The following is a 23,149-nucleotide window of genomic DNA, read 5'->3' as shown; positions in this document are numbered from 1 at the left end:
TGTGTATGTATATATATATATAATTTCTATATATATCTAATATATAATATATATATAATGTATATTATAATAATATATATATATGTATATTATATAATATATAACATACATACATTATATATATATTAAATATATATAGTATATGTATATAAGTAGTATGTATAACTGAATCACGAAAGTTTGGAACGTGATAGATACATTAATAAAGGTATAAGCCACAAAGGAAAGTGATACACTGGGGTAGCTAGCTGCAAGATCTTTCGTGGCTTATGATATGTATATAATCATATATATATTATATTATATATAGTATGATGTATGTATGTAGTATGATGTATGTAGTATGAATATATGTATATAGCTGCAATATATATTCCTATATATTATATAAGTATGGTAATGTTATGTATGTAGGTATGTATGTATGTATATATGGCATACATGTTGCTCCAAATCACTAGAGTGCGTGTAACGTACTTTTCTCGTTCTTTGGGCTGAATATATCTTGACGGGGAACATTGTCGTCCTTGGGGGATCCATAGACTATGGGACTTACTTTCGGAGGAAACTTGGAAGCCTTTTAGTGTAAGTTGTGTTGGATGTAGGGTGGTTGAGGACTTTTTGGGGGTCTCTTTGGAAGTGGGGTGTTCATGGAGAGGCGTCCTTGCCTGAGAAATGTGTTAATCATTTTTACGAAGTACAAAGTTTTTGTTAAGGTTCTAAGTATCTGCTTTTTCATTTTTAATTCTTGTGCTTTAGTAATGATTTTCTGTATTCTGTACATATTAGAATCAGTTCCATTGTGAATCTAGAGTAGCCCTGAAGAAATCCGTAGTTTGATGGCTGAAATAGTTTTCTACTTGAAATGAATGAATATATTGTTCATTGTGCTTGAAGACTGGAAAAGCGCTGGAGCCAACATCTGCATTAGCATCTTCAGTAAAAGAGGAAAAGACTTCCAGACATTCATGCACGCGCGCGCGCACTCACACAAAAAAGGCACATACCGACACATACATATGTATATAGTATATATATGTATATATATGTGTGTGTACGTATATATATATAACTATATGTATGTTTGTATGTATGTATATGCACACACATCACATACAGATTGCCTCGATATAGTAGTACCTCTACCGGGTAGTAATACATAGCAATGAATCGGATACAAAAATATAAATAGTATGTGAAAAAGCCTCGAAAAAGGATCATGTTCTCCTTGCAAAAGAACGGGGACGGGTAAATATGCACAGTACTTCTCAAAAGAGCGCTCTTACATTATGCACTAACCCCAGTGGGCTTCACGCGTGTCGTAAAGATAACATCATTCTCTCAATACCGTGTGATATTTCAATGTTTGCATAAAACGCTTTGCTTCGGTGAGTGTTGCAGTACAAATTATGATTCCGTGTTTCGAAATGAATGGTACTATGAAGTTTATACATTTTGGGGCTCTTGAATAAACGTAACCTTGTAGATCATAAACATCAGACTTTGAAATGAATGTCATGATGGCAATAAAAAAATACTGGTTTTTTAAGTATGTGTTACTTCATGTAATGAACATTGGCTTAAAAATTAATGTTATGCTGTTATTAACTCGGGGGCTTAGAAATACATGGAACTATGTAGGTAATAAACTACAGGCTTTTGATTAGGCATATAAATGAATGCGATTATGTAGTTTTCCTCATAGAACTGAATTTTGTTATGCATGTTGTAATAAATTCGGGCCATAAAGTGAATGAGAGAATTTAAGCGGTTACCTTTGTCATAGAAATGACTGTTATTTTTTTAGCAATAAAATTTGAGCTTTGAAATGATTGCTGTTATGCATATAATAAACTATGGGTTTAGATGCTAAAGAAACATGGAGTAATATCCCGTGGGAGTTTTTGGAGTGAATTTTACTCTGTAGGCAGTCAACCTTTGTTAAAGAAACAGATAATACTTTGTAGGTAAAAACCTGCAGCTTTTAAATGCATGTTACTAGTTACTAGATCGTGATCATTGGACTTAGAAATGAATACTAGTATGGAATTAAGAAAACTTTTGACTTATAAGTTAATATGTCTGTAAAAGTGATAATCTTTATTTAGCCTTACAAATGAAGGTTACCATTATCATAAACTTTGGTCTTAAAAATTAATTTTCCTGCGAACATGCTGAATTTTGGACTAAAAAATGAATGATACTCTGATCAATATCACCTTTTTGGCTTAATGATGAATGTTACTATGAACACTGCCACCTTTAGCGTCAGAAATTGATGTTAATATTATTTCTAAAAACTGTGGGCTAAGCCTTGCCTGCTCTTAAGAAGGTATATAATAGTCATTTGGGCTTAGGAATTTAAATTATTTTCAGTAGATATGGGACCTACGAATAAATCTTACTGCGAAGTAAATAAACTTTAGGATTATAGATAAGTCTTTCTTTAATGTTTATAAACATTGCGCCTAGAGGTGGTTACGAAAATAGTATTACGTTCTCTTTCAGAGTACTGTATATCGATATCACGATGCTTCGCTGGAATTTCAGTTTGAAAATGAGGCAATATAAAGGTTTAATAGAAGTGATTGCTGGGAGCCAATTTCGATTTATTGCTCAGTTTGGGTAGATGTAAGGCGGCTCTAGAAAATAAAATCTTATTATAGAAATGTAAAATTTGGTATGAGGCGAGTCCTCGTCCATATTCTTACGATATTGTTTGACGTGTATGAAGCCTGTAGTTTTATTCTGATTGTTATTCATACTTTTGTAATTCACTCCGTATGCCAGGTACAATGAAACGCAGAGTTAAGTTTCACAGTATTTCATCTAGCTCAACGTAGCGATTGTGGATTTTGTTATTATAAGTGTTAATGGTGGCGGTAGTAGTAGTCATATGTTAATATGAAAACCGTGACAAGCATTCATACCTTTCCATTTTTCACTTGAAATCCTCGATAACAGCTGCTGCCTCAGCTCGCCGCCCGACCGCCCGGCATCCCGTCATCATTCGGCGAGTAGGAATGGCTTTTAATAATCCTCATTTTATGTTCATCTCCGAACTGGAGTCCGTAACGACGCGCTGGGGCTACTAATGAATACTGGATTTAACCGTTGAAGGGAATGTATCGTTAGTGAAGGGGAATCGGTGGGGAGCGGGGTGGGAGGGAGGGGAGGGGCGCGGGGTCGTTATTGTGTTTTTAAAACGGAGGATTCACTGCTCTGTGGGGATGAAGGAATCCTATTTATATTATATGGGGAGACACGCCAGTTGATGAACCTCCCTTCCTTCATTATGTTCACTGGGAACTTTGCTTTTTTATTCCTTTTTTGTAGGTGGTGGACGCACGATAATTTACATATATATTATATATATATATATATATATATATTATATATATATATATATATATATATATATATATATATATATATATATATGTGTGTGTGTGTGTATATATAGATGTGTGTGTGTATATATATACACGCACATATATATATGTATGTATGTATGTATGTACGTATGTATAATTAGCTCTGCTTTCTATTTCTTATATACTTTATTTCGTAAGTTAATGGCCTTTCAGTCTTGTTCCGAATGAATATTTGTTCACGTTGAATAATAATAATAATAATTAGCGGATGTAATTGGGAATTTGTTGCAGGCTAAAGGTAATGAAGGATTACAGGAAAATAACAATTATAAACGGAACTTCATTCGATTATGAGAACAGTGGGCGTATAAATTCTCTTAGTGTTTGAAGGTTTAGGTTAAACAACAAAGGAAGATACAAAATTTGATCATGTTCTTTGGCCCGTCTATTGTACTATAACAACGATTCCTTAGGCAGCCTTAGTAATGACGATTAAGGCTTCACTGACTCTTCCTATTTAACTTTAATCCTCGGTTCTTTTTACTTTTCTCACATAAGCCTTTTTAGCTTTTTAGCATTTTTATTACTTTCCTTTTACCGAATTCCTGTCATTATTTGCTAGCATTATATGGGAAGCATTTTGGAAAAATTGTATAGCTTTTCCTTTTATTCCTCATGAGTGTTACCGTACAAAACTCTTCGTGATTCATCCACAAGCTTTACGAATAAGTTACTGAACACTCGGGTGAATCAACCGCATCTCGGTGAGGATTGTAATATGTGGATCTTTGTGAGGGAGGTGGTCCTCCTCAATAGATTTTAAATTGTACACCTATGCAATATACTATGAATGTATGTATGGATAGCATATGTGAACAGATATGATTATTCATTATATATACATACTAAGAAATCACAAAAGTAAGCACGTGATTTTGTGTATTAGCTGAAGCCACTAGGAAGAAAAATGAAAAGACAGAGTGCCAAGTTCTTATGTGTGTTTAACACATCTTGTGCCCGAAGATGTGTTAAATACACGAAAGTACTGGGCACTCTGTCTTTTCATTTTTAACTTTCCTAGTGCTTCAGTTAATATATAGATTATTATATATTATATATATATATACTATTATATAAATATATCTATATATATATATATAAGTATATATAATAATATAGATATGTATATGTGTGTGTGTGTGTGTGTGTGTGTTGTGTTAAATACACGAAAGTACTTGGCACTCTGTCTATTAATTTTTTAACTTTCCTAGTGCTTCAGCTAATATATATATATATATATATATATATATATATATATATAGTATATATATATATATATATATATATAAGTAATTGTCTTATGAAACTACTTTTAAAGTTCTCTATTTACTAATTTTTTAGTTTCCATTTTTAATTTACTACGGCGTCATTAACCTAGGTGTTGTGATGCCAGTTTTAGTGGCTACATAATCAGTCAGTCATATCAACTGCATCCCCAGCACCATTCTAATGCTTCCTTTCCTGCACTCGCAATACCTGTCATTCCAGTAGCTTAACTAAATGCCTAAATAAAGCTGATCGCTTATGAGTAATACGAGTACCCGCATAAACGGTCTTACCTGTGTTATACTATATACTGCACACGAAGGTTGAGATGATCTTACGAATACGGATGGAATCTCAGAGATCGCTTGGTAAATAGTACGAGAAACATAGAAATAAATCAGCGCTGAAAGTCGCTTCGATATGTTCGCAAAAAATAGAAATAATATGAATATAACACAGTGAAAACATACACACATCAGCTACATGAATGACAAAACATAAGTACAGTGGGATCAGTGAATAATAATAATAATAATAATAATAATAATAATAATAATAATAATATGGAAAATCACACTAAAAGGTAGTGGCGGCGTCGACAGTATACCGAGATATATCTATTAGAAATAAAAACATCCTTCGGAAAGTAATTTGAACATGGTATTTGAGAAACAGCTGATGTACTTGTATGTTTGGTCATTTATTTTTTATGCTTGTGATCCGATGAGGGAGTAGTAAAACTGAGTTTCATGTGATAAAATACAAAGAAAAACTATTAATCTGTCTCAGTTTTAGTATTCTGTAAAACAAAACTATGAGATGGCTTTAACTGTCCGTTCGCACTTTTTCTGTCCACCCTCTGATCTTTAAAAATACTGAGGCTAGAGAACTGCAAATTGCTACGTTGATCATCCACCCTCCATTCATCAGATTTAACCAAATTGCAGCCCTCTAACATTAGTAGTTTTTATTTCATATAAGGTTAAAGTTCGCAATAATCATGCCTCTGGCAACGCTATAGGACAGGCCACCACCGGACCTTGGCTGAAAGTTTCATTGGCCGCGGCTCATACAGCATTATACGAGATACAGAAAACTCGATTGAGCCGAAGAAACTTTGGCACATTTTCTACTTGTTTTCTCATTTGACTAGCGAACAATCAGAAGACTTAAGTTCCAGGAAAATTAATGGAAATTATGTGTAAAGAGTAAAGAGAGTCAGGATGAAGGCTGAATTAAGAGAGTTAGTTTTAATCTAAAATGCGTTGGGGTGGTAAGAACAGATTAGTTTTGGGATCAAAAATAGAAAATTTCCCTTTTCCATTCTAGTTAGGGAAGAAAAATAGGGAAAATATGCATGCATGGACTTGAAAAAAATTCAACGGGAGGAGTGTGGCATAGAGAAAATAAGGGTATATGTATATTGTTGAGAATATTTCCATTGTTGTTGGGGAACATTATTTGGAGTTTGTGGAGCGGCTTTGATTCCGCCGGTTTAATAACAAAAGAATGTCATTCAGCTTCAGTCGCTACGCTTCCGAGTCCTGGCCAGAAAGGATGATTTTACATGAATATATATATATATATATATATATATATATATATAATAATATATATATATATACATATATATATATATATATATATATATATGTATATATATATATTAATATATGCACATATGTGTGTGTGTGTAAAATCAACCTTTCTGGCCAGGGCTCGGCAGCGTAGCGTTTATATATATATATATATATATATATATATATATATATATTATATATATATATATATATATGTGTGTGTGTGTGTGTGTGTGTGTGTGTGTGTGTGTGTATGTATATATATATATATAATATATATAGTATATATTATATATATATATATTGTGTGTGTGTTGTGTGTGTGGTTTGTTTGTTGTATTTAGAGGTCGTGGGGGTGGGATTTTTTGTGGACTTGTGCATACGTACAATTCGTATATATGTTACCTTGTTTAAATTGCATAGTAACGTTCATTTGAGAGCCCAGACTTTATTATCTACATCGTAACACTAATTCATAAGACCCGTGTTTATTGTCCTACATAATAACGTTCATTTCTAATCCCAAAGTTTATGACCTGCATAGTAAAATTCATTTCAAAGCCCTTGGTTTATTACCTTCGCAGTACCATTCATTTTAAAGCCCCCAAGTAAATGACCTACTTAATAACATTCATTAGCGTACAGGATTGTAAATCTTGTCCATCAGTGTACATAAAAAAAAAAACTTCACTTAAAAAAGGGGGATGCTCGTAAAATGCCTTTTGGAGTGTAACCGTCACTTATATCATCCCGGAATTAGAATAGGTAGAATTCACGCGATGTCGGCGCCACATTGATTTGAAATTGTCAAATTTATCCTCCGCTTATATTTATGTCATTCAAGAACTACATCTTTCAGAAATAATAATATGTAGAAATCACCGAATACCTATTTACACATTCCAGGAAGTACATCAGGTAGAATTTACACACACACACATCTATATATATATATATATATATATATATATATATATATCAGGTAGAATTTACACAGATACGCACATCTATATATATATATATATATATATATATATATATATATATATATATATATATATATATAACCCCACACGACAAAACCCCCACTAACAAATTACCTATCGTTATTTGATAGTTATTTACAGTTGTTACACGGAAACGATGTTATTTTATTAGTAACTGCTTGCTAGCAAACTATCTATAAATATTCGTATTGATAATTCTCTTTTGGTAGTTATTTACAATGATTACAAGAAGATCCTTCTCTTAAAACGTAGCTTTAGTTTGAGGTAGATAAACTTTTTTATTTGTTTGCCCATCATGGAAGTCATCCGTAATAATAAAGGTGGAGAGAAACTGAGCTATAAAGATTCTGTGTATACTAAAAAATCCACCAGTGCTACTACGAAGAGATGAGAATGCTCTTGAAGATCAGTGTTTGGATGTAAAGGAAAAATAAAAAAAAAATTAGAAATATCGGACGTCATTTCAAGTATTGAACATAATCATGAGCGAGATGAAGGATCAGTGGAGAGTATGACTCAAGAAGGAAGACTTGCCATGGGAAATGAAAGCACAGTTAAAAGATATGTTCAAAGAAAACGCCAAGAAGGACGCCCAAAGGATCAGGGACTTGAAGAGAAAATTCTGTGCCTTTTTTCTTCTTCATGATAATGGTGCTGAAGCCAATAATCGAATAATTATACTTGCTACAAAGGCCCCACTCGGTGATTTATTAATAAGCTGTGTGTATGGTTTTCTTTCCGGCAAATCCCGGGAAATCGATGAAGAATTTCTTACAACAGTTTTATAATCAAATTTTTTTTGATCGAAGGATTTAAAAAATCTGTAAATTTTGATAACTATTGCTTTTAATTAAAATGAAAATCAATGAATTTTTACTTTATAATCTTATTCTTTCATAAAGGATTTTAAAACTATAAACTTTGCTAACTTTTGTTTTTAATAAAAAAAGATTTAAGATTCAATAAGTTTTCTTCGATAAAATTCCTTAATATATATAAAACTATACTCTGTTTTTTTTTCATCTGTCCATCCGCCTGTGGTGTTTTTGTATGGTAACACTGCGTCCCGGGCTTTAGATAGTTACGCTATGTGTAAGTTTTAGGTAAATAAAAGGATATCTGGGTGTACATTTGCAACTGAAAAGTGTTTTAATAATTTACTGTATGCGAATTACACTGTTAATATTCGAAACAGGCTATTATTATAATCGTTGAATGTTAGCTGAATGTAACTATCTAAAGGCCGGGACGCAGTGTTACCATACAAAAACACCACAGGCGGATGGACAGATGAAAAAAAAAACAGAGTATAGTCATTTCGATAAGTTTCTTCTGAAAGATATGTGGGTGCTTTCGTTTTCGTCATGTGGGGGTTTTGTCGTGTGGGGGTTTTGTCGGCCCACCTATTTTAGTAGAGTTTTTTATTCTTTTTGATGTACACTGATGGGACAAGATTTACAATCCTGTAGGCTAATGAATGTTATTAAGTAGGTCATTTACTTGAGGGCTTTAAAAATGAATGGTACTGCGAAGGTAACAAACCAAGGGCTTTAAAATGAATTTTCCTATATATATATATATATTATATATATATATAATATATATATATATATATATATATATATATATATATATATATTTTACGAATTTCAGAAGTATGGTTGGAAATCGCTCACCTCTTCCTATTACAGAATGTGAAATAGATGAGGTTCTCCTTTTACACTTTCTTGACGGTCGAGTTAGAAGAATTCATCGACCTTAAACCTCTTTGACAGGGTGAACTCTCCTACTTTCCAGTAGATGAAATAGAACTCACTTACATCTTCCAAGCAGAAGAAGAGTTCGAAGTTGCCAAACGGGCACATCTTCCAGACCTTTCATTGCATGCGCGTTGCCCTAATGGCAGGGCTTAATTGAATCTGTTCATATTTACCCAGTAATGTTCCAGACCCATGATTATCATTCATTCAAAATGTATGATAAGAGTTCAGGGCTTGGCTGGTGCAGTTCTTACAGCCATCGGACTTAATGGGATGTGTTAATGCAGTTGTCTTGTAGTATCCGTGATGGAATGGTCTTACGGGCGGCTGTTGCAGCGGAATGATTGCCTTCGTGCTCCTCCTGATTCAGAGGCGGAAATTGCAGCAGTCGTAGCAATGATGACGATTTGCGTCCTCCTCCTGTCAAGGTACTTATGGTCGTCTTCGAATGGTGATAGTGATTATCATAATTATTATTAGAGAATCAAATCCACATTTATGTAAATGTACATATATCTAAATTTAGATTTAAAATTTTCATAACTGTGGATTTGTTTCTCCATTTGAATACTCGTGCTACTATGAGGATTTTTTAATTATTATTATTATTATTATCATTATTGGAAAGCAATGCGCATGCAATATAAATCAGTTGCTATTGAATAAAAACAGATTTCTGTCTTGCCGATCATTTGGTAACGCCTTTCCCTGTCGCTCAGGAATCCTGAGTTTGTTTTTGTCAGGTGGAAATTTATCATTCTTGTTTGTTTCATAATTATTATTTAGTACTGAACAGCGAAATAGAGTACAAAGTTGGCATCTATACAAGGAGCTACAGAGAGCATGCGCCGCTTCCAGTATCAGGATATTGATAGTGCCAGTTAAGCTGGCTCTCGAAAGCTCTGTATGAATGTTGATATAATCATGCATGAAAATTATTTAGGGATTTCGTTATTTGCTGCGTGACATAATTTCATCATCATTTTTACTATAGTAGATTCACATCAACCGTGCATTTGATGTCTAGGCCAGTCCCTTACGACGCTTCTGATTGATTGTTGATAAGCCAATCACGGGGCTGGGAACTCTCAGTCTCTCTCGAGAGTTCACATGGGTAGTATCTATGTTCCACCTCTCCCGAGGTATACGTCTTTCAGTAGAGGTGGAACATACGTCCTTCCTATGTGGACTCTCAAGAGAGACTGAGAGTTTCCAGCCGGGACTGGCCTAACATCAAATGCACGGTTAATGTGAATCTACTATAGTAGTAGTAGCAGTAAAATCCATTTTGAATTGCAACGGTTTTCTTGTAAAAACTTATGAAGACGAAGATTACACTTAGCAAAAACTAAGCTTTGCAAAGAGAACCAGTAGTGTCATCATCGAAGAGAGTTTTATGCAGATATAATAAATAAGAGGCTTCATAGAAACTTTCTGGAAATTTATGATTCCTTTTTTTGTTAATCCGCGATTATTTCCTCCTAACGGAAAGTTGGTATGAATATCGGATGAGAAAATAGTGATGTAGGAGAGACGCTGATGTAAATGATATAGGCGGGGTGGATCTTGGATACTTTTCAACTCTCTCTCTCTCTCTCTCTCTCTCTCTCTCTCTCTCTCTCTCTCTCTCTCTCTCTCTCTCTCTCTCTCTCTCTCTCTCCATGACTTTTACAGTGAGTGGGACGGTAGTTGTTTTTTTTTCTCTTGGTTGAAAAATAAATCAATACCTAATCCATATTCATAGTTTTATAATAAACTGCTTACGAAGGTATTTGTTAACCACGTTGGTTTCATAATCAGATCATTGAGATACGTGGTAATTTCGATTATAATAACTCAGGAATGAGTCGGTTACGATTGAAGGGATTGAGAGCTGAGGATATTATGGTAAAATCATTAGAGAATTGGGTTAATTCAGATTGTTGTCATTTATTATAACTGGAATGACTAAGGATGCAGTATGATTAGGTTAATTGAAAACTAGTTTAATTGTGGTCATTGAGTAGTACTCTGTTCATTTCCATATCTGATCCGTCACGCACGCCTGAGCATCGGGGCTTCGAAAAGAGCTCGGGTGAAGGAGAGGAGGAACCTCCAAATGGAGCCTTCTACTTGTCCCTTCCCAGCAGATATTCACCCCACCCAAGGAGAATCTTGGCGATGCACCAATAGAGAGAGAGAGAGAGAGAGAGAGAGAGAGAGAGAGAGAGAAAATATAGTTTAGAAAAATGGCTCGAGAAGGCATCATCATAGACGCTCCTTAAAAAGTGGATTTTGTTTTTATCTCCCGGGAAAGAGGACAATGTATGTTTTCCCATAAGATTATTTTTTCCTCCCCTGCTGTAAACTTAATCCTTTTAGGAGGCCGTTTCAGAGGAAAGTTTAAATTGATTTTCTCGAGCTACAGTGGTGAAGTGAGGTTGAAATTTACCTTCCCCCCAAAAACGCAAGTTTTCCCCGAATTATGATTTCTCAAGATGACATCAAGAAAATGAAAGAGGAATGTTTTCCGGATCATTAAAGATGGGTTCCTTTTTTGCTGCATTACCAGAGCAGTTTATAAGGAGAGCCCAGCCGTAGCGGATAGAAGGGGAACGAGAATACAAAATGCCTCCGCACGGCTCTGGAATCATGGCTTCAATTTCTTCTCTCTCCGAGTTGTTGTCTCCTTCATTTCACTGAAGAAAGCGAGGCCAACATTAATCTCCAAAATAATTATTCTTAAGTGAGGACAACATCTTCCTTCCCCCCCTCCTTCCCGAGCCCAGCACGTGCGCGCGCGCGCGCAAACGAAAGCGGGGCAGAAAATAAAAAGGCCATTGTAGCCTCCTTTATGTAAGATGATGATATAAAATCCCACCCATCAATTTACACTAGGGAACAGTTCAACAAAAGAGCCTTCAGTCATATCTCTCTCACTTTCCAGCGCACGCACGCACGCACTCACACACCGCTCGGGAGCCAGCGATATATATCAGAATTTCTTGTAAAATTTCCCAGACGCTCTCCGTAGTCCCTTAAAAATCTCAGTAATTCCGAAAAGGCAACTCTTCTTCTCGTATTTATGGTTTGTATTCCAGTGGCTGTTTTGTGCTTACCGGACGTATTGCTTCCCAAAGGACATTAGTCGGCTCCATTATGCCTCCCAGACGGCCGGTCCTATTTATGGTCCGCTTTGATGGGAGGCCTCGATACAAAAGCTCTCGCCGAATTGGTGTGTGTGTTTGTGTGTGTATGTATATGTATGTATTTATGCGTGCGTGGGGGTTTGAGGTTTATACTCATATTCATGAACATGATATATATGCATTATATACAAGAGAGATCTTTCGCTTCTCTCTTCTCGATAGTAGAAGTTATGACATTTACCGAAATATGCCGCGAATTTCTCTGTTTCGGTCTGTTTGTCTGTGTCTATCTGTCTTATTTGTTCATCAATATCTATACCTGTTTTATCTTCATAAACTTTTTCATCGTTTTGGGTGGCGTGCTAGAGATTATTAAAGAATTTCTTGTTGGTTAACTGATTCTTCTTTTGTTTGAGCAGTAGCTTGCTATATTTAGCAAAGCCTTTGCTTTGCGAAACGTTTGTTTTTTACTTTACTTCCACTTTACAAAATTGTTTGAGATTTGGTATCTCTGCAAAATAATCATTTTACAATAATCATTTTACAGTGACTTGAACCTTCAGATGAGAAATTAAATTCAAAATTGTTTTGATGCAAGTCCATCACTGCAATGCATTACAGTAAAATAACTGTCAATTCCTTTTCCCCATTTCATTCCATTTCTTCATTTCATGTGTTGCCTCAGAAGGAATAGTAGTGTATACTTTGGATGGACACAAATGCTGATGTTTCGACGGTTCCGACGGGCTCTGATGGTATCCCATTCACGTCCCGACTAAACCCAACGTTGGTCTGTTCCGTTTTTAAAGCATCATTGATTTAACCTTCTTTCCTTATCATCACACTTACACACACCAACATACACACACATATACGTACATATATTGTATATACAAGTTTTTCATATACATAAATATGTATGTATGTGCGTATATAGCGGCTGTTAAAGATAAATGTTCATGTGTGTGTATCTCGGCCAAAAAGGCAAAAACCACATAGACGTTATGGTACAGTGGTGGGCATGGTCTGTTTCAGTTCTAGTAAAATGTATTCTGCATTTAACAGATGAATGAATATGTGCATGAACGAAACTAGACTCATATCCCTCTTCGTAGCATGGCTTGTGAGAGCGGCTATGCCTGAACCTCACGTGCATTGGTTCGAATCCTACAACGGAGCGTGGAAGCTTCTTCATTTGATGCGCACCCGAAATCAGGACCTTTGATGACACGCGAAGCCAGAAAGTGCAAGGGAGGCCTAGAGATAAGAGGGGCATTGTGGCTATTAAGGTACATTTGTTTCTGGTAACGCGGAATCATTTCGGAGAGAAAGCCAGCCGGATGAAAGACTCCTCTGTGAGCTTATTCATTTACTTCCCTCTTTTATGGTATCAGAAGCTTAACAGATAGCAGTTTAGAAATCTGTTTTTAAAAAGATTACGTCTTCTCATTCCTCCATCCATGCCACCTTCCCCAAGAATCCCCAGTGCTATTTTACATGTACGTTTTACACATCAAATTTTGGTGAATATATCTGTGAACAGACAGGAGGGCTCCATGTTTTTGGTGTAAGAGAGGATATGAGAGTGATTTTGAGTTAAGAAATAACTGCTATTGCCTTACGCCGAGTGATTTGTAATAACAATTTATATGATTTATCTTTCAATCTCGTTTTAAATGCAAATTTTGTATATTTCACATGAGAAATGAAATTGTCGGTGTAAGTAGTATGCGTATGTATGTATGTACGTATGTATGTATGTATTATTCTATATATATATATATATATATATATATGTGTGTGTGTGTGTGTGTGTGTGTGTGTATGTGTGTGTGTGTGTGTTTGCGTTTATTGTATTCCTTGTGGCATACAGAATCATTTCTAGTGTCTGTTTTTAAGAGTAAAACAGCTTTCTAAACAAATTTCTAAGGCTTCATAAAAACATTTTGCTCAGTGAATCCACTCTTAGGATGATTGATATCTACAGTTGGATGCCTTCGGCTAAAAAAAATTTATCTTTCTGAAAATTGAACTTTCCTTCTTTCTTTTTTGAACGTTTTTCGGAGAGACTATTTCAATATGTTAAAAATTCCGAGTTCTGAGAGGCCTTTGGTGTTCAATCTTCACCTGAACTTATTCGTCAAGGTCTTGCAAGTGCAAGACCTTTGCAGTGGAAAGTCAAGGTAAAAAAAAAAGTTCAGGAGAAGAGCTCGCTCTAGCTGTTTTGAATTTAATTTTGTATATGCATGTTATCAAGTGGGACAGAAAAATACACTGAAGTTGCATGTTCCCAACTCTTGAATGTTTTCTCAAGCACAGAAAGACTAGTTAACAGGCTGATTTGAATGGATTGTTTTTTTAGCCCACAGCCATATATGTATGTTACACGGAGCTAGCTACCTCATACGAAAATGTCAAATATTATGGTATGAATTCAGGTATTCTTTTTAAAACTAAATCTTTAAACTGCATTTTTGTGGAACTAATGATGCCGTAGCAAACCTGAATTTAGTGAATAAGCTGACAGTAGTCGTTTATCCGGTAAGCACTTCCTCTAAAATTACTCCAAGGGCATTCTCCTTTATGAAAACACGACTTCTTATGGCATTTTATTCACAAAATACGAGTAATTGACCACATCATTTAATGTTAAGCTCACCTTTCAAATTGCGCATTTTGACAAGTCAAATTCCTGCAGTTACAGCAATAACGTTACGTTTATAAACGGTAGTTATGGAGATTATTTCAGTCATTCAGAAGTTTAGAGATCGCTCATATGTGGCACAGGCAAGGGACAGGCTATTACACAAGAGTGTCCCAGAGACCGAACATTTGCAGATATCTCTACCCAGCTAGTTTTATGGGGTTGTTAGTGAAATCTATCGGGCTGTGAGCTGGACTTGAACTCGGACCCACCACACTGTGAATTCCAAGTGAGACTGGAGCTCCCGTGACCATTGTGATTGGTAAACATCCTCATTGTAGGGGAATCACAGGTCAGTGTTCCAGATCCCAGGTTGAAAATATTTTAAAGAAGAAAATTATACATCCATTTTCTAGGCCGATATGGTATCCATTTTGATTTAGGTGTCCTTTCATAAGCGTACTCATATTCAGTATGAGATAAGCTATAGAATAAAAAAGGAAAACAATTATACCAAGAATTCGCGTGTCACTCGGGGGTCGCAACAAAAAGCATCGGAGTCAACGATATCCGGGAAACTAAGCCCGCCATTTTCGCGGAATATATGAGCTTCGGGGCCACTAAAGTAGACAGTATTTGAATTCCAGGGGAGGTTTTACAAGTATGCTTGTGACTGCGAGCGCTCCGAGTCATCTGCACACGTATGCAAATTGAATGGCATGGGTATATTTGAGAGCGCTGTTTATACTGAAGCTTATCTGCTACGGCTTTATGTTTACACGCCTGTTTTTCATATTAAAGAGAAACATAGGTTGGTTAGCTGATTCCTCTCTCTCTCTCTCTCTCTCTCTCTCTCTCTCTCTCTCTCTCTCTCTCTATATATATATATATATATATATATATATATACTATATATACATACATATATATATATATATATATATATATATATATAAATATATATATATATATATATATATGTATATACATATTTGCATATATAAATATATGATATATATATACATATATATATGTATGTATATATAGATATATATTTGTATATAATGTATTTAATGTACATTATTTACATATATACTATATATATGAAAATTTTTTAATTGCCTGCATATATACTACATACATACGTACGGGGGGTGAGGTTGTTTGTGCCTTTGTGTTTGAGTTGTGTATGCAGCTCTCTCTTGCCCGCGTCCGACAAAAGCAGTATTTGCATAGAATGTATCTACACGACCGTATAAGCCTGAGTAATGTAACCGAGCTTATGCGTGCATTATGTTAAGTATTTTGTATGCAAATAAACCTTACTTTGCATAGCCCTGAGCATCCGAACTTGGTTTTGCATATAAATTAGCCATGTGTCAACTGGGCCATTCTTGTGGAGAGCGAGGTCATGTATCAGGAACGAAAAGTACGGCGCTGCCGGGTTCTCCTCCAATCGACCCCGAAGTCTCCCTGTTGGGACTCGAATTAAAACTTGAGGTCTGCGAATAATGTTGTGCTACATGGATGCCCAACAACCCCATCCCCACCCCCCCCCCCCTCCCCCCCCCCCCCCCCCCTCTCTCTCTCTCTCTCTCTCTCTCTCTCTCTCTCTCTCTCTCTCTTCTCATTCCATCAAATATGTTTCTGAGTTCGTCGAAATAAATTCACTGTTATTGTATACTCTAGAAAAGAAAACAATAGAAGCGGGATGATAAAAATTGAAATAAAAAAACGAAGAAAAAAATTTAACAAGAAAGGCGAGAGTGAGTGAAAATAAACAAAAAAAGATCATGGTCCATCATCATAGAAATCAATAGATCGGTCTTTGCAGAGAGAAAAGGAATTAAAGTATATTGTCTGTGTCTGTTTCAAGAAAAAAAATGAAGCGCAATCCACTCATGAATTCAGATGGCAAGAGAAAAAGCCGCCAACCCTCTAGATGGAGCAAGAGAGTCTCTCTCTCTCTCTCTCTCTCTCTCTCTCTCTCTCTCTCAGACATCCATAAGAGAGAAGATGACCACCAACGCAAGCAAAAGCACTCGATCAATACAGTGTCTTTGTCCAGAAGCTAATCCGGAGTGTCGCTTTCCTGCGCGTCGCAAGACTTCATCACCTCGGTAACAAGGCCAAATACCTTCCGCACCACGACAGTTTAGTAGGAGGGCTATATGGGATAACGCGTGTAACGCCGGCGATATTAGCTTCGCAGTGGCAAGGCGTCTCTGACGTTGATATAAAACTTTTAATATCGCTGCCACGCGGCGGCAGAACCCAACAAGCTCACCACGTACCTAACAAGGAAGGATGACAGAGAGGTTCTGCATAGCTGAAAGTTTTTTTTTTTTTTTTTTTTTTTCACGGTTTATAAAGGACACTTTATGTTCTCTGGGAAGGCAATGGACAGGAGAAGACAGTTAATGAAAAGATTCTTTTCGTTATCGGGGTTTATTTTTCCAGGAACTGATGATTTTCATTTTATTTGCATGATGCGTGTTCTTACATCGTCATGCATGTGGGTCATTCTCCAAAACAGGTATCCGCGGTCATTCAGATCATGACTTACCAACTCCAGCTCAGAAGAGGTAGACTTGAATGTAAGTGAGGGCTGACTAACGGACATCTCAGCCCCATTCAGCCGAAAGAACAACGGAGCCTCTTTTATCACCGAAGCCCGGAATCTACTTATTCTCGCACAGCCCACTTCCTCGGTGAAATTGTCAGTTCCATAAAATCGTCTGGCTCTTCTGGGAGATTGAAGTAACCATATTAAAGATGAGGAACGCCTCCTTAGGTGCTGGTGACACTGACATAACCGGAGAACATCAACTGTCTCTCTCCTTCCGCCCTATCGGGAGATGCAATATCTCCAGTCTCTTCATGTTAGGCAGGACTCCAAGAGACGTGTTAGGCCTACATGACGCCATTGTGATGTAGCCTTCTCGTCGTCTTCTTCTCCTTCTTATTTATGTTTTTTCCTTTTGGGAATGTGGAGGGTTAAAACGACTACCAGAGATAAGATGGGGTTCTTATGTATCAGAGGAGGAGATAAGAAGAGTTATGTACCAAAGGCGGAGGAGGGAAGAGGGGGAATTTTGCCTGAGTGTCACAGATGGAGAGGAGGGGGAATCCTATGTATCAGAAGGTGAGATAAGAGTAGGAATCCTGTGTAACAAAAGTAGAGATAAGAGAAAGGTTGTGTACCAAAGGCGAAGAAAAGAAACGGATTCTTACTCGTCAAAGAGGAAGGGAAGGAGGCGAGGAGTCCTGTGTATCACAGCTAGAGAGAGATAAGGTGCCGTAAATTGGAAAAGATAAGAAAAACAGACATTGATCAAAGGTATATCAAATGTAGAAAAAGAAAAATGTAAGACAAGTAAATGGAAGATGACCTAATGTTTCAAAGGTAGATATCAGGGAATGAAATGGAATATAAAATTTAAGCTAACCGGTGAGACCTATGAGGTCATTCAGCGCTGAAAGGGAAAGTATGAAAAGAAGTTTTAAAAGTCTACTGTTAGGAGAGGGTGAAAACTAAAATGGAAAAAAGAGTATATGAACGGAGGTACAGCAAAAGGAATGAACTTGATGTCTAAGGAAGGGTGGGTGGGTGGGTGGGGGGGGGGGGGGAAGATGAGAGGAGTCGTATTTATGAAAGGACTTGAAATTTTAGCATAACTAGAGTTGCCCACACTTCGAACAATCAATTTCGAAGTGAGCATTTCTCGCGTGTGGAGCAGCCCAGGCGGATGGACTCGTTGTTTTTTCTGTAATGGACAATTCCTCTCTATATTGGGAATAGAATCTAGCTTTTCCATTTATTTGTAAATGGCACTGGAACCTCGCACATACACATGAAAACACACTTTTTCAATACTGTGTAAATTGAATCTCTTGTTTTTGTGTTCACGGATCGTTCTGAAATATATATTCGACCGCTTCCTGTCTCCTTTGTTGAATCATGAGAGAGCCCTTTCAAAAAGGAGGGAATCAGAAATGAGCGACTTTCTATCTTTTTATTTTTGTTCATTCGATTAACCATTACTTGCGAAATGATAATAAGGGTAATTATATTTATATTTGTGAGCTCTAAATTATAAAGTAAATGGAAAGAGCACCCAGCAGGATGAAAGACGATGCAGAAGCGGAAATATTTCTCAATTGCAGAGAAAAAATACTTTATGATGGCAGCGCTAAAACTCAGGTTTGTTCCTCTAACTCAATTTACAATTTATTGTGTTTTGAGCGATACTTTTTCCTCTCAAACAATCAGCCTTAATTAGCAAGGCAGTTAATTAACAGATCGTGCAATCTGAAATATACGCTGCAGTGCTTTAGGGAAAAAAGGGGAGATCCTGTAACATGAAAATTAGAGAAAAGTTTTGAGTTTTGTGTCGGCCAGACTTAAATATCAGTGTTTGTCTTTATCATTGAAAGGTACTGTATGGTCCGTCGTTCTGTTGGGCTGAGAATTGGTTCGCTTTCGGTGGATGAGCGAAAATAGACAGAATTATAATGCACAAGCCATCGTAAACATTATTTCTGTTATACTGACATAAACAGATCTGTTCCGTTGAACTGAGCTTACTGGTCGTTCGCTCAGCTCCGCTTCTATTTATGCTCCAGATTCCTGACGGACTGAGTCCTGAAATCACGTTTAACTTTTAATGAAAAATGACCTTATTTTTCTAACTTTTGTAAAGTGCAATGTGATCCTTTACAAAAGATGTCAGTAAAAATTTATTATTATTATTATCATCATCATCATCATCATTATCACTGAGCTTTTGTTGCTTGAAAATGAAGATGTAAGAGTCATTCAAGCAATGTTGAGCCTCTCCTTGGAAGCGTTGCATGAGGACACTTCTCTCATTCTTTTCTCCTGCACCTCCGAATACTCACTTCCAGTGAGGCTGACTTCTCTATTGATTCCAACATGATGACCCAAGCATGTTTGATTCAAGTTCAGGAAGCAGGTAGATGTCAGAGGGTGTCAGGTCTAGTGAATAGTGGCTTTCACCAACGATTCCAAGCCACTGGCGTCCTCAGCCGCTGCCACATGCGCTTTGTGGTCAAGGACATTGTCCTGAAGCCTTAGAATACCCGTTCCCCTCTTCTCTGAATTTCATCTCCATTTCTTTTTCACCTCATATTTATGATGCAAGATTCTCTCAAGCAGTTTATAAAGAACATACTATAACATCACTTAGCTAACAAAAACCATTTGCTTTAATTTTTTCAGCTGTGGAAAACCAGTTTCCATTGCTTGCCCGGAAACTGATTATAGTTCAAAGTGGCAAGGTCCTCACATAACCAGAGAACCCAGCCTTAGTAAGAATTCCAAGTCCATGGCGATGACAGAGTAGAGAGTGTTTCAAAACCTCGATGCTTCCGTGCTTTCAATTCTGTCAAGAAAGCCTAGATATTTGTAGCAGTAGACTTCTCAGGAGTACTAAGCTGGATTTAGTTGTTGTTTCTATTGATGTTCTTTTAATATTTTAGCTGTATTTTCATTGATGACTTATCTAGCCAGATAACAAATGCTGTTTGTATTAAGAAATTACATTTTGCGGGTTTTAAACGTGCTTGATTATTTTTAATACATCGTTTCCTATAATTTGATGTACGTATATACAAATCCTACAGTTAACGCTGTTTAAATGGCGAGATAACAGGGGATCTTCACATTTAAAAACGCAGAGGTTCCTGCTAAGGAGACCCTCTTTATCGTAATAAAATAATTACATGAAAAGATGATATACTACTTGTCCTAGTCGTCATACCCTAGAAGTCATGAACCAAACATTAGCTCAGTACACATAATAGTACGTCGACCCCACTAAGAAAATCTCAGTACGGCTGTTCACAAATTATTTTAAATCGATAAGTTTGATTGTGTGCTAGTAAAATGTAATAAAGTTAATTGGTTCAGATGTACACGCCTGGACTTTTCGAACACATCAGTGTTTGCATAATGAACTGGATATTTCATTTCGTCGTTTTGTTTGCTTGTTGTGTTGACCCTTAGGCGTTAAGCTTCAACAGAAATTACAATAGTGGATCTTCAAAGCGTGTGTTGGAAATTTGGCAGTAGCTATTGCACTGTGATGAAGGGGTAGTTTTCCATTTTAATCCTTGTACATACATATATACATATATAAATAAGTGCACACACAACATATATATATATATATAATATATATATATATATATATATACACACACACTTATATATATATATATATCCTAATTGTAAGTTTTTCCAAGGTACCATTCGGTAGAAAATGATACTTGTGGGTTAATATTTTTGAATGTGAAAAAGTCACGCTTGTAATTGAGAAAATTCGATATATATATATATATATATATATATATATATATATATATATATATATATATGTATACATATATAAATACATATGTGAAATTTCTGTACAGGTCTTTCCCCTTTATCCAGTAATCATTAAGGTGTGAGGTCTTTATAATTTTATGTTCAACATTTTTCATTTTCCCTCAGATTTGTCTCTAGATATAAAATTAATCCTTTTAGTTGGGATAATAAATGGCTTTCCACGTATTCCAAAGTTGCGAAAGGATTTAAAGCGCAGATGACAGATAAAAATATGTGAAATCCCACAGATAAGGCACATTATTATTAACCATGTTTATAAATCTTCAACATTAACATTTTAATAATGTCTTCTAAATATACCTGACGATGATTAGACTTTAGTTTTAAGCCCAAGCTTCGCAAAAAAAAATTCTGTATATCTTTGTTTATTTTTACCTCCCCTCTACGAGAATTAAGTTCTGGTTAAAAGATGAAATCTCAACCTAAACGTAATGAGGGACAACACACACAAACACACACACACACACACACACATGTGGTAGGGTGAGTGCTGTGGCTGAGTGGTACAGATCTCGGCTTGTGTATGCTAAGACTGTGTTTCGATCCCGATCTACCACCCACCAGTCCACCTAGCTTTCAATAGTTACCAGCTCCTGCTGGAGTCAAGAAAAATGGGTGTGTGCCCTGCAGCTTCATTCTCAAAGACTTGCTGAAACATTGAAATGTTTACAATGAAAAATCTAAATAGACAATAAATATACACATTAATGTATACATATCATACTGTGTGAAAGATATACGTGAATATCCGTGCAAGTCTGGTTTATAGCGTGCAACCGTTTGTAGATACCCGGTTTCATAATGACCAAGAACTGAAGTTTCAGTCTAAAATAATCGCTGTCCGAATGAAATCCCAGGGGAAAGAGTAAGTCTTTTGTGGCGAATTTACATCTTAAAAATCTCTGCATTTCTCTTCCTTCGTTAAAGGCACTTTTCTGAATCCGGGCTGTTCTGTGCATGCAAAAAAGAAAAAAAAAAAAGAAAGCAGGAGCACTCTTATGTTCCCCTTCTTGTCAGTGGTTCCAGAATGTAGTTTCTCGTTCCAGCTACTAAATGCCTCCCTCTCCCAATTCGGCTGAAGGATTTATTCTTATTTCTTTCTTGAATTGGTTGAAATTGTAGAACCGTGGCGCACCTTCTCTCTCTCTCTCTCTCTCTCTCTGTATTTACATATGCATGTGCGTGCGTGCTTGTGTATGTGTTTTTGTTTGTAAATTATCCTTAATTAACCATACTAAAACGGAAAACAATAATTATGCATTCGTAAAATTGGACTACAACATTTAAATTTACATAAAAGTTACATAGCATTTACGTAAAATTAAACTGAGAAAAATTTTCTGTTTAAAACCAGAATGAAAACAAACTACCAGTGACGTCTACGTACGTAAAGTCAGTGAAAGAAAATGCTATCGGCATAAAACACAGAAGACAGAAATGGAAATGAAAATGAAAAGAAAGTCATGAATTAGACAGTCATTTCCATGCGACTCTTGGCCCGGCCACCACAATGCATCTTTAAGATATTTCCTTAGAGGGGCCAGCCTTCAATTTCTTCCTAAAGGACGGTGCAGATACCTACCACCAACATTTTATGGAAGTGAAGATGAAACAAAAGGCAACCTTTTATAAATAAAAGGAAGTTGAGAGAGGATTATCTGAATGGGAATTAAGTTGCCCGTAAAATGTCTAATGAAAAGCTGAGGCTCTGATGGATAATCTCCCCCATATCTTTCTTTGACCATTATTTTCCTTAGGTAGATTGTCTTTAAATGAATTTAGTGGAAATTGTTTAGCATGTATGCTATTTGTTCAAATATTCTTTTAAAAGATTTTTAAAATATTTTCAAGCAATGAATTTGGGCCATTTTTGTTGTCTTGTGAAATGTAATTAAATTGTTGAAGTCCTACATACGAG

The sequence above is a fragment of the Macrobrachium nipponense genome, chromosome 21, assembly GCF_015104395.2.
Source record: "Macrobrachium nipponense isolate FS-2020 chromosome 21, ASM1510439v2, whole genome shotgun sequence".
Taxonomy (NCBI): Eukaryota; Metazoa; Arthropoda; class Malacostraca; order Decapoda; family Palaemonidae; genus Macrobrachium; species Macrobrachium nipponense.
This window is presented reverse-complemented; position numbering follows the sequence as displayed.